The sequence below is a fragment of the Delphinapterus leucas genome, chromosome 21 (genome assembly GCF_059928025.1).
Source record: "Delphinapterus leucas isolate spDelLeu-1000000601 "Yukka" chromosome 21, BTC_Dleu_Yukka2, whole genome shotgun sequence".
Lineage (NCBI taxonomy): Eukaryota > Metazoa > Chordata > Mammalia > Artiodactyla > Monodontidae > Delphinapterus > Delphinapterus leucas.
The window spans coordinates 122999-133083 of record NC_143149.1 but is presented as its reverse complement, the minus strand read 5'-3'; the positions used below and the strand labels follow the sequence as shown (position 1 = coordinate 133083).

General features: G+C 51.7%; 1 long non-coding RNA gene across 1 annotated transcript; it reads left to right on the top strand.

The window, feature by feature from the left end:
- Positions 1 to 502: 502 nt before the first annotated feature.
- On the top strand, positions 503 to 10085 carry LOC111173630 (uncharacterized). The gene is made up of 2 exons (XR_002644258.3): positions 503 to 1380; positions 1535 to 10085. It is a non-coding gene; the product is annotated as an uncharacterized LOC111173630 (long non-coding RNA).

Below are 10085 nucleotides of genomic sequence, written 5' to 3'. Positions count from 1 at the left end.
ATTGTGACACCCCCAACCCTGCCCAGCACAGTGCCAGGCACCGATGTCCAGCCAATACTTGCTAACTGGGCTTGGAATCAAACATGAAATCAAATTCTCCTCTCCTGCATAGTAGTTATATGACAATAGGTGAGCTATTAAATCTCCCCACGACTCTTTTCTCATTTGTGAACGAGATGATGATAATAATAATGTCACCTGCTTTCCAGGATTAATTCGGGAATCCAAGGAGGACAAAAGTATGTAAAACTTCTAGCAACTGGCTTATGGGTTTCTATTTTTTTAAATTAATTAATTAACTTTTATGTTTGGCTGTGTTGGGTCCTCGTTGCTGCGTGCAGGCTTTTCTCTAGTTGTGGCGAGCGGGGCCTACTCTTCGTTGCGGTGCACGGGCTTCTCACTGCGGTGGCTTCTCTTGTTGCGGAGCTCTAGGTGCGCAGGCTTCAGTAGTTGTGTCACGTGGGCTCAGTAGTTGTGGCTCGAGGGCTGTAGAGCGCAGGCTCAGTAGTTGTGGTGCACGGGCTTAGTTGCTCTGCGGCATGTGGGATCTTCATGGACCAGGGCTCGGACCTGTGTCCCCTGCATTGGCATGCGGATTCTTAACCACTGCGCCACCAGGGAAGCCCTGGGTTTCTATTAAATTATATAAAGTTGTGTTCTGATATTGGGGGTGAAGGGCAGTTAATAGAAAAGTAAATGTTGAAAACTTGTCACTAGTAACAAACTTAGGCTGAGGACCTGAGCTGGGTGCCTACTAAGGTGCAGACACCACCCACCCGGGCTGAGGTTTCTAGCCTGGGACCAGCAGGAACCTTGCTTGTTTCACTCATGTTGCATCTCCCCTGGGGCCTAGAACATATATGTTTAGCTCAGCAAAGATGTGTTGAGCACCTTCTGTGTGCCAGGAACTGTGCTGGGTGCCAGGGGTACACAGTGACCAGAGAGACCCATTTTTTAGCCTCACAGAGGCAACGTGAACTAAATAGAGGAGAAGTGCCCAGACTCTGAGGCTGGTGAGACTCGCAGGGCTGTGCTTTGGGTGGTGTGGGGACATCCGCATTTCCGGCTGTGGTGTAATTTTGAGAGAAGACGGTTCTTTCTTAAGATACCCCTGATTTTCCACGCAGGCTTTTGTTGACAGCAACACAGGTTTACATCTGTGAAATTCGCTAATGCACAATTCCGCTCTGATGCATTGTAAGGCATTTTATGACATCCGTGTAACTCTGTTAAAGAATATGCTTACAACTGGGAGGAAAGGACAACAGCCCAGGAGCAGAGCGGTGTGGGCTCTCAGGAAATTTCCATCTTCTCGCTTAGAGCTGTTAACCATCATGCTTGGTGTTTCCCTGACTCTAAGATGCTGTTTCTGAGAAAAATGTGAGTTTCCTGGTGAAATGCCCTCTGTCGGCTCTGAGATGGATGTTGACAGGACGTCAGCTTTCTCTGCCTTCCCAGCAAGATAGGAGGCCTGAGCTTCTGTCCCCTGGAGAAGGTGACAGAGGGAAAGCCTTGTGCTTGCTTGTGTTCGCAGGTCGTCACGCCATTGGCACTCGTTTCGCGGCTGGCGAAAGGCCGCTGAGCGCTCCCTGCCCTTCACCACAGAGATGACTGCAGTCTCCAAGTCCAGGTACCGGTCAAGTGGCCACGGCAACGAACGTGGACACCAGGGGCGCACGGACAGATCCGAGTACCGGGATGTCCCTGGTCCCACCCAGAAGGTGCTGGGGGCAACCTCCCTGCCACCTGCCTGACGCTCCTAAGCTCAGATTTGCCCCTTACTTGCCAACCTCTGGCCTCTTACGCGCAGTGTCTGCTTTTCCTGGGATCAGCATCTTTTCTCCGGGTCGCTGCTTAGATTTTTCTTCCTTCCTGTGTGTCCTGGACACTGGCACAGGTTCAAGAATGATGGGAAAGGGTGACATGGCCATGGGGTTTGTGAGGCCCGATCTGGCCTATTTCGAAATGTAAATTTGGTTTTAAGTTATAAAAGAGCTATAAAAACCTTGCACTAAATAAGGAAACCTATCCCACTCCGGGGCCTAATCCCAGTCTCGCTCTACCCGGCTCGGCTCCCTCATTATACTTGTTTAATACAGTGTGGTTTCCATTCAGCCTTCTCTTCCTGTTTTTACACTTATTCTTGCTTCACTGACTTCATTATCAGCAGAATTTTGCAACTTTTTTTTAACACAGCCATAAATACTATTCAATTCAACAAATGCATACAAATGGTTTCCATTAGAATTTTAATCTACTCTCAAAATGAAAGAAAAGCTTAATATAAATCTTTTTAAATTACCAGAACATAAATGCAGACAGGGACAGCTCCACCTAGACTATGCACAAGGCGTCACATCCCACTGTCCTCGCTCATAAATTAATTGAGGTCTTTCGCCACCATCACCGAACAGTGCATCCTGGAAAGATCATATCTGTCAAGATTTCAGATTGGTTCCCTCAGACTTTGTAAAAGTCCCAGCATACAATACCTTCATTATGCCCATGAGGATGGCTGTCTCCCCAACTGGAAAGAAATAGGTGTTTTTGTTCTGTTGGACCAAGATTTACAGAAAGCAATTTTCCTCCATGCAGGAGATATGACAAACCTGCTGGAAAACAATGTCATTTCACAACATCTTTCATTTCACCACCTTCTTTACGGCTAGATGTAGATTCTGTCCCCTGTGCAAAGGGCTGCAGTGACATTTAATGGCTGAGTGAGGAAGTTACCGCTGAGGGGCGGGGCTGAGGGGCGCCTCCAGGAGGGGGTCTGCAAATGTCTCAGCAACTGCAGCCGAGGGAGCGGAAACACGAGCCCCTGCAGCCCCGGGAGCGACTTGAACTTGAGAACTTACATGAGTCCTGACAGCCTTTGGCCAACAGCTGAACTTGCCTGTTTCCCTCCCGTTGGCTGAGCCCAGGAGCACAGCACACCTGCTCCGTCCTTGAGCAATGGCCACGTCACTCTCAGAGGACGACTGAAGGGCGGAGAGTGGGCTTAGGTTGTTGTGTTGTTGTTTTTCTTTTTTCCATTTCCTCATGTCATAACCTAACGCTGTTCTAGCAGAGCTTCTGCATATTAAATTGCCTTTTAGCAACTGGAGAGGGGGTGATGTGATCTGTGGAGAAAAGGCCCCTCATGTAAATGTATGATGGGCTGACACTCTCCCCGGAGGAGAAAGGGCAAGACGAGCCTGGAGACCAGAGGTCAGCAAACCCCGGGAAACGTCAGTCTTTACAGCCACTTCTCTCTCCCAGAGTCAAGAGCCACTGTGCAGGGCCCCTCGCCTGCAGCAGCCCTGTCCCAGGCCTGTCACCGCCTGTTCTCTGGGCCGCGGTGGGCGACAAGGCTGAGGGAGTCTAGGGAGGGGCATACGGAAGGGCTTTGGGCTCTGAGGGCTTCTCTGAGGTTTGGGTACCAGACAGAGAGTGAAGACAAAATTAAATCTCTCCCCTGCCAAGGAGGTGTGCCTGGGCCTCCAGCAGCCAGCCGTGCTTCCCTGCTGGGCAGCCACTTAACTGCTACCGCCAGGCAGGGCCGGTCCGGGCCGCTGGACAGCCTAGTGGGGCATCGTGTTTCTGGGCTAGTGAGGAGTTTGCAAATCTTTCTACAAATGATGATCTCTAGGCACGTAAAGTGCCACGATAGCCTCTCTGCTTTACCGAGTGGTGCTGGCTGTTGAAGTGCTTATCTCTTGATTCGTAGCCCATTTGCTTTCCATTAGCAGTAATCCCAAGCCTGCAAAACTCCAGTTACTAAGTGGTAAAAGAAATTCGGCTCTGCCTCGAATTCTCGGGAGCACGGGGTCCAGAGCAAGCCCTGCTCCCTGCACAGTCGTGTTACAATTGTATGTATGCCAACGAGGGCGGGGTGAGAGGCCCAGGGAGCTAAGGGGCACTCACGGTGGGGGGCAGTCTGTACTGCGGGGTCCTAGGGAACGGGGCAAGGCAGGGCCGTCCTCCTGAGACAGCCCGAGACCCTCGGGCAGAGAAAACAAGGCATAACCAGGAAGCTGAGCATGTGCTTCCTTGGATCCTTGAGTTGAGAGCAAGGATGGCTGGGGACCGAGGGACTGTAGAGAGGGACAGAGCTGGGGACGGGGCTAAGTCAGGAGCGCAGCTCAGAAGATCCCCCAAAATGATGAGAAAATTCACGATGTGGCCCCTGGTGACCACTCCAGGGGTGGGGCAGCTGTTTTGGTTTTATTTCTCATTGTGGTAAAGCACGAGTACCGTAAAATTGACCATCTTAATCAGGTCTAAGTGCACAGTTCAGTGTATCCTCCAGAGTTTTTTCGTCTTGCAAAACTGAGACTCTGTATCCATTAAACGACCTCCCCATCGCCACTGCCCTGGGCTCCTGGTAACCACCCTGCGACTTTCTGTCTCTATGTATTTTTAACTACCCGGGGTAGCTTGTATAAGTGCAATCATGCAGTATTTGCCTTTTTGTTACTGGATTACTTCACTTAGCATAATATCCTCAAGGTTCATCCGTGTTGTAGCAGGTGTCAGGATTTCCTTCCTTTTTAAGGCTGGATAATATTCCATTGCAATGAGATGCCACAGCTTGTTTATCCACCCATCCATCAATGGACTCCTGGGCTGCTTCCACCTCTTGGCTACCGTGACCAGTGCTGCCATGCACATGGCTGTGGGTGGTGTTTCGTGAAGGGGTAATTTCAGACACGATAGCAGCACTGGGGCCGGTCCACCTACCCCGTAACCCCATCCGGCTCCTCCTGAAAGGACTGACCACTCTCTATTCTCCTAAGAAGCTGTACCCTCTCCTCAGTGCTGTCCTTGACTTATTTCTCCCCGGGGCTCCTATCCCTTTAAATGTCTCCACTTTTGCCTATTTCAGGCCTTCAAGAATAACTATTTTTTTCTCCATTTTTTCCTCAACCTTCAAACTCCTCACCACCCTTAGTCTGTTTCACTATGGAGCCCCTCTGCTGAATTTCACCCAGCACTATCCTTTCTAGTTCCAATTTTTTTCTTCCAATTTTGCTTGACTCCAAGATCCTCTTTTAAATATACTAGAAAGGGAAACTCATCTAACTTGTCTCTATTTCACACCTAGGGAGAAAGAGATCCCAGCAGACAAAAAGACCATAGAACGTGAAGGAGATCCTGATACCTAACTTTGGTGATTTTTGTTCCTTTGTTTGGATATCTGTACACCTATCCGCCTCAGAAAACTCATAATTCATTACTATCATCGTCGTGCAAACGCAAGAATGGTTTCTGATCCGAGTACGTCCATCCTTATGGTGTAAAAAGTAGCAAAGGAAACGGGGTGCATGTGCCCTTTCTCTCTGTCCCTTTTGTACTTTTCTGAGTGGCTTCTCACTCAAATTGTTCATTGTGACCTGGCCACTTTTTTTTAGGTTTTTTTTCTTCCAGTTTTGGGATATAATTGACATACAGCACTGTGTAAGTGTAAGGTGTACAGCAGAATTATGTGACTTACACACAACATGAAATGATGCCCACAATACGTTTAGTGAACATCCATCATCTCCTAGAGATACAACATTAAACAAAAAGAAAAAAATGTTTTTCCTTGTGATGAGAACTCAGGATTTTCTCTCTTAACAACTTACGTACGCAATGTACAGCAGCAGTATTAATTCTATCTTATTGTACCATATCATATACATCCCTAGTATTTATTTATCTTATAGCTGGAAGTTTAGATTTTTTTAAATGTCAGATCTTATTTTTAAGAAGTTTTTTTTTTTTTTGGCTGCACTGCACAGCATGTGGGATCTTAGTTCCCCGACCGACCAGGGATGGAACCTGCGTCCCCTGCAGTGGAAGCGCGGAGTCTCAACCACTGGACCGCCAGGGAAGCCACTAAAGCAGTTTTAGATGTGCAGAAAAATTGAGAGAGAAGTACAGAGAGTTCCCATATTATCCCTCAATTCTCTCCCCCTAGAAGCCATGCACACAAATTCTCCTGTTATTAATATCTTGCATTAGTGTGGCACGTTTGTCACGACTGATAATCTAATGTTGATATGTGATTATGAACTAAGGCCTATAGTTTGTACTTGGGTTCACTCTTTGTGCTGTACATTCTGTGGGTTTGACAGAAGTATCCAGCTTTATCATTAAGAGTAGTTCCACTGCCCTAAAAATCCACGTGTTCCTCCCTCCCTCCCGCCTCACCCCTGGGCACCAGATATTTAAAATCACACTTTGCACCAATTTTCGTGAGACTTTCTACTGAGAGTCTCTGTTTGCCTCACACGTCCTTGTTTAAATCCCAAGAGAGGGAGGGGGTGTCAGTAGGACGGAGTGAACTCTGGTTTTCCTGATGAGGTTTCTGTGTGAGAGGCCGTACACCAGGCGATGGGAGCCCTGAGCCAACTTGGGAATCCTTTCTTCTGTGTCATTGGGAAAAATTGTTATTTGAAAAGAAAAAGGGGGTGGGGTTATGTATTCTTCTGACACACTGTTCCAGGAGGATGTAATGCAAGTAAATGTTCAAGGGAAAAATGACTGTATTTAATGCATCAAACGATCAGATTTATTTTTTTCTCCATATATGGTTCTCAGTTGTAATAAGCTCTTCCCGGCGCCTTCCCGGGACTGTGTCGAGTCCACATCCTCCTGGCTTCCTACCCCTGAGCAGAGCTTCTTGACATACTGGAGGAAGGACGGTCCTTAAGACAGGGACTCGGGAGCTTGAGCCCCTGGCTCGTCCCGGTGACTGAGGTCGGGTCCCAGTTCTGGCGAGGAGGTCACTGCCCGACAGCCCAGCCCCTTGAGGACAGGGGGCCTGCCTGCCGTGCTCCGGCGGTTCCCCTCTCGCGGTCCTGCCCGGGGGACTGGGGCTCTGTCACCTGCTGAGAGTCTCTCCCTGCTGCTCACTTAGACCCCCGCTCCTGGCGCCCCTCCCTGGCTCCTCTGAGCCTCCCGTGGTCCCCACCGTGGGCTTGTCCCCTCGCTTGCTCACTGCCTCTTGGAAAACCTGTGGCCTTCCCTCCCTCCCATCACCACCTGCCCCAATTACTGCGCAACTGTGAGTCCGCACTGTGTCTCCAAAGCTGTGGCTGGCCTGTCCCCCCAGCACCTGCCGCTCCCCAGCAAAGGATCTGAGTCCAGGGTCTGGAACTGGGCAGTCTGCCTCCGCTGCAGCTGGCCTGGCCATGATCAGCCCTACCCCAAGATAGGAAAGCTTCCAAGGATCACTCTGTGGCACGACTGTAGGGACGTCATTCACAGAGAACCCAGAGGATGGGGCTTCCAGGAGTGACACAACACGACCCCTGCCAGGCTGGGGTAACAGTAACTGGAAGCTGAGGCCACGGGGGAGCAGGTAGTCAGGGTTGGCGTCTCTGAAGAGCAAGGCTTGAGCTGCGTTCAGCGATGGGAAGGGCTGGGGGAGGAAGCTCCCACCCAGGAAGGAAAAATAGCAAGTGCGGCAGCCTTGACCCGGGAAGGAATGTCCGAGAAACAAAACAGAGGCCACAGCAAGGTCAGAGCACCAGGAACAGGAGGTTCGGAGGGAGGCTGGAAACCCAGCGGCGCGTGGGGTCCGCAGAGTCCCGCGTGCCTGCCTTAGCTCAGTGTGACTCGGCCCAGGATCCTGGCGAGGCCTCGGAGTCAGGAAGCCTGCATTTTAATCCCAGTTCTAGCTCTGAGGCTGCAGAAGCCTGGGTAAGTGGACAGTTCAAGAACAGAAGAAGACTGTCAACTCTGACGTTCTTCAGCAACCGCTGTGCGAGGCTGCGCACCACGGCCGCAGATTCACACGGAGCTCCAAGGCTCCAAGCGCACGGGCACCACGCGGGCATTCCAGGAGCCTCGCATCTTCCCTGCAGGGCCGCTGCCGCCCCCGCCGGAGTGGAAGCCTGCCGACCGCAGCCGGGGGACACTAACAACTCACTCGGCCGGCGAGCAACGGCACGGCCGTGTGCAAGAGAGGACAGGCAGGAGGAGGGAGCCGTCACAGGCAGGGCGCCCGCCCCCCCACAGTGAGGCTCTGAAGAGCCCTGGCTGAGCGAGTCTGAATTGAAGCATCATCCCCGCCCCGCGGAGGGACCGCACGAAAGCACGTGGGAAAAGCATCGGCCCGCGGGGACCCGGGCTGCCTGCGCCGGGCCCGGCCGACTTCCCAGCTGGGCCAAAGCGCAGCCAGCGCCCGCGCGCGCCACGTTCACGGGCGCCACCCTCAGGGGCTGAGGCAGGCGATCCGCTACTCACTCAGACTGGGCTCCCCAGGCAGCAGGGCGGGGGCGGGGGCCGGGCTCTCGGGACCTGCGCGGGCTTCGGGTCCCGCGTCCAGGCTGCGGAGCCCGGAGCTCTGGGCCCCGGCCCGGGCCGCCACCTCCGCGTCCCGCCCAGCCGGCCCTCTACAGCCCGACGGTCGGTGACGGGCAAGGAGCCCCTCGCTGAATCGCATCCGAGCCGCGCACCTGTCGCCCCGGGAGAACGCGCCGCGACGCTTTGAAAGCCAGCCGGGCGCTGTTGCTGTTTGGGGGCTCGGGGCAGGCACGTGTCACGGTGCTGCTCTGTACCTCCTGCCCTTTGGAGCCTTCCCTCCCGGGTGGCTGCTTGATCAAGACGTGCCGTGAAGACGGACGTTCATACCCGGCAGCAAAGCGCTGGATTTACCGACAGGTGCGCTTTGGCCGGGCACGTTTCTGAAGCCAGTTTGCACCGTCCTCCCACTTGTCCTGGGTGTGACGTGGGTCACAGGCTGCGGTCAGCTTGTCTCGGTGAGCGTCACCGGGGATGCAGCAGGAAAGGGACAGGACAGGCTGCAGCGGGCTTCGCCCTCCTTAGCTTGTGGTGCTTGCGAGCTGCGTGAACACTCCGCTGTCCTCGCGCGCAGCCCGGCTTCGCTCTGGGAAGTCAGAGCTGCTGGCGGACGTACCGCAATCAGCTTATCCTCCGCTCCATTTCTGGCTCGCAAAACAAATCAAGGTCACAAAACAGGCAGAGAGCATATGCTCGCAGTATGGAGTTCCTCCTAAACAATACTTTCCCGATTCATTTTATTAAGAAAATTAAATCGTTGATCCATTGCAACTCTCATTAATAGATCTTAATGGTGCTTATTATAAGAATGCTAATTAATCATCGGGCTTTTAAAAAATTCACCAGCCAATGGCTAACAAATTAAATGTAAGTAATTAAGTCTGATATTCCTAGAGAGGGATCGCCGGGCGTGGCGCATTAGAGACCCTGTTCTTATTTTGTTTGGTTTTAAACGAAAGGAGCCCTTGCTGGCTGCTGGCTCGCGCCTCCCTGGCCCCCTTCCAGAAGGCAGCGGGCATCTGCGGAGGCAGCTGACCCGGCGGGGCGGCGATTTGGAGGGTGGCCGGGCTGCCTGGGCTTCGGGGCCGAGTCTGTGACCTCGGCCTCATTAGTCGTGGCTCTAACCAGCCGCGCTAATCAGTGCCGACCTGTGTTGTCCAAGTGGTGATGCCCTGTCGCTTATCACCTCTTCGAGGGCTGCCGCGGGTAATTAAAATCTCTAACTCTACCAAGAAGAGGGCCAATCAGCCTCGTGGGCCTTAGACAGAAACACCACTGTTCCCACTCAGTGAAAAGGAAGCAAGGAACAAGCAGGCCCCAGAAAGCGGCCGCAGTCTTCGTGAGAACTCAGGGCATCAAGGGAGAAGAAATGCTGAGGGTCAAGCTTTTAAGATAAAAGTAGAGTTTCAGTAAACTTGTCTGGCGCCGTGAGTTCGACAGCTTCCCAATACTTAAAGGATCTTTCGAATGAGATCAGTTGTGATATTTATAAAAGTGATTTTTGGATACTGTACCATGAGAGGAGTCAACATGTGGAAGATCTACATAACTCAGTGAACCAGGATTTTCCAAATGACCAAGGCATGTTCTAACAGCGCGCACAGGTAAAACATCAATTCAAAGTACAAGATAGACCAGTGGGTTTCCATGTAAGTTAACAGGAAATGTTCATTTCTGATGTGGTTTCATACTTTACATAGCAGCTATGCTTTAAGAAACTATCACTTATCAACTTCTGGTGTGTTATCAAAGAAGAGTGTTTACAATTTTCTGAAATGGCTATTAAAATACTCCTCCCTTTTCTAACTACC